The following is a 2,843-nucleotide window of genomic DNA, read 5'->3' as shown; positions in this document are numbered from 1 at the left end:
CATTTAGCTAATTTGATGTTTTTAATCTAATTTCAGGAATTAATGAAACATTGGGCTTAATCCGGATTTTGGTTGTGGACATGAAGAGGGCAAATAAAGCAACGCTTATCTTAGTTAATTTCTAATTAGGAAATTTCGAAATTTTATTCTATATGGTTTAGTGTTTATTTCGTTTTGGGCCAGAGTATTGTAATAGGGCCTAGTGACTTTGAGTGACTCTTTTTAAATAGCAGCCTTGGGATTCGTGCAAGGCTATTCTGTTATGTTATTCATTATTCAGAGCTTTGTTTAGGGTTTTTACGTTTTTCTGCTTGAATGCTATTGTTTCGTTCTTAATGCAATTTTCCATTTTCTGCTTCTAATAACAATTTCGTTCTTGTTTCTTCTTCTACTTTCATTTACATTTCTGCTTCATTTACGTTTCTGCTTTTAGTTTCATTCATGTTTTCTATTTGAATCTATGGAAGACTAGATTTTCTGGTGTTGTTTCCTTTTGAGGACGAAGCCCAACTCTCTTTGAGGTTTCATTTATAATGTGGCTTCCTAGCAGTTTCCCTTTCACCAGTTAACCCAATTTCGTGAACATTAATCAGTGCACGCTTCGTGTTTGATTAATTGCCTCTGAGCCTAACTTGTGTTCATGCTTAATGGATGAAGGGCTAACTGGTGTATGTGTTGCCTAATCACGTATTGACAACCCTAAGTTGATTTTCGCTTAGAAAATTGAAATAGGGTTGGATTAACTGGTTAACTGTTAGGGACGAATTCTCCATAACCCAGGATAAGAGAATGGCTTCTGAATTAGAGGAAACAACCCATTTTTAATATTAGTAGTTTTGTATTCCAGTTTAGTTGTTATGTCCTTTAAATCACAAAACAAACAAACCCCCCCAATCGTTACTGTCACTGCAAGTGTATTATGAACATTTGGTTTATCATTGCTCATTGGGAAACGACCTAGGATCACTTCCTAGTTACTGCATTTTCATGTTTATTTGATTCGGGTATGGCCTTGATCAAATTTGGCGCCGTTGCCGGGGAGCAGTGTCCAAAGGTTCATAATAGCTAGCGTTGTGTGTTTAATTCTTTCATGTTTTATGTTTAATTGTTAGTATTGTGTTAGTATGTGTGTTAGTGTTGTTTAATATCCTGGTATTTTGTTTAATGTGTGTTCTGTTTCAGTTTTCCTATTAAGCGCTTCCCCTGTTTAAGTTTTGGGTGTTTTGCTGTGAATAGTGTTTTGTGACGGACTTAGCGACCACTTTTGCATGCAGCAAAACAGAGTATAGTAGAAATCATGTAGCGACGGATTTTTACGACCACCCATGCTGAATTATTTGGGATTTTTTTGTTTTAGTAGCTAGGGTTGTTATTTTTGGCTGAATTTTTTTGTGGTAACTTCTTTCAATCCATATTTTGTGGGAAAAATAGCTAGAACCTTTAGTTTGGTCAGATTTGAAAGTTCCAAAAAAGTAGCAAATTTTGTGTTTGTCAAAACTTCGAACGACTATAACTTTTGCTCCGGTTATCAGAATCGCAATTATTATATATGTATTTGGGGTAGAAAAAACTTTCCTACACCGTGGTAGCCTGCCGTAGGCTGGCTGAGGTCTCCATCGTCCAAAAATAGTGATTTTGTCAAAAGTTTTTTATTTTTCAAGTTTTATTCACTTATTTTTCTTAACCTACCATTTTTAGCTTCCATAGTTAGACTTTGAATTTTTGCCTGAAACTTTTTGTGCTATCTTCGCATCATTTTATAAGGTTACTCACAAAATTTCAAGTTATTTGGATATCATTTGAGGGTAGCTGTAGTTCAAACCTACACCTTTATTTACATGACAAGGCAACTAGTTGTGCATGCTGAATGTAGTGTATGACTAGAGGCAATCCATCTGACTTACAACCCTTTGATCCTGAGATAGATAGGACATTTCATAGATTAGTTAGGCATCATTTTATACCTTTTGATCATCCTGAGCATTCCATTACTGGTGAATCTGTACATTCTGTTATTGGTGATTTTGAACATCCTGATTTTGAGCATTAAACTTTTGAGCACTCTGATTTTGAACATTATGAGAACATGGCACAACCTCCACCCCGTGAGAGGACTCTAAGGGAAATGGCTGCACCTAATTTCACCTACGAAAGCTTATGCATCCAATACCCTGATGAGGATGTCCCATATGTTCTTAAAACTGGACTGATTCATTTGCTTCCAAAGTTTCAAGGCCTTGCAGGTGAAGACCCGCACAAGCATTTAAAGGAATTTCATATTGTCTGCTCCACCATGAAACCCCCAGATGTCCAAGAGGATCACATATTTCTGAAGGCTTTTCCTCATTCTTTAGAGGGAGTGACAAAGGACTTGCTGTATTACCTTGCTCCAAGGTCCATCACGAGCTGGGATGACCTTAAGAGAGTATTCTTAGAAAAATTTTTCCCTGCTTCTAGGACCACAACCATCAGGAAGGATATCTCAGGTATTAGACAACTCAGTGGAGAGAGCCTGTATGAATACTGGGAGAGATTTAAAAAATTATGTGCCAGTTGCCCTCACCATCAGATTTTGGAGCAGCTGGTTCTCCAATATTTTTATGAAGGACTTAGTAATATGGAGAGAAGTATGATAGATGCTGCTAGTGGTGGAGCCCTTGGAGACATGACTCCTGCTGAAGCCAGAAATTTAATTGAGAAGATGGCTTCCAACTCCCAGCAGTTTAGCACCAGAAATGATGCTATAGTCATTAGAGGAGTGCATGAGGTAGCTACAAACTCAGCTGCATCATCTGAAACTAAGAAGCTTGAAGGAAAACTGGATGCATTGGTTAACTTGGTAA

General features: G+C 37.3%; 1 non-coding gene across 1 annotated transcript; it reads right to left on the bottom strand.

Moving 5' to 3' along the window:
• Positions 1–2,464: 2,464 nt before the first annotated feature.
• Positions 2,465–2,571, bottom strand: LOC113001757 (small nucleolar RNA R71). The gene has a single exon (XR_003267244.1). It is a non-coding gene; the product is annotated as a small nucleolar RNA R71 (small nucleolar RNA).
• Positions 2,572–2,843: the final 272 nt, after the last annotated feature.

This window comes from Glycine max, chromosome 5, assembly GCF_000004515.6.
Source record: "Glycine max cultivar Williams 82 chromosome 5, Glycine_max_v4.0, whole genome shotgun sequence".
Classification (NCBI taxonomy): Eukaryota; Viridiplantae; Streptophyta; class Magnoliopsida; order Fabales; family Fabaceae; genus Glycine; species Glycine max.
The sequence above is the reverse complement of the archived record's forward strand: the minus strand, read 5'-3'. Positions and strand labels throughout refer to the sequence as shown.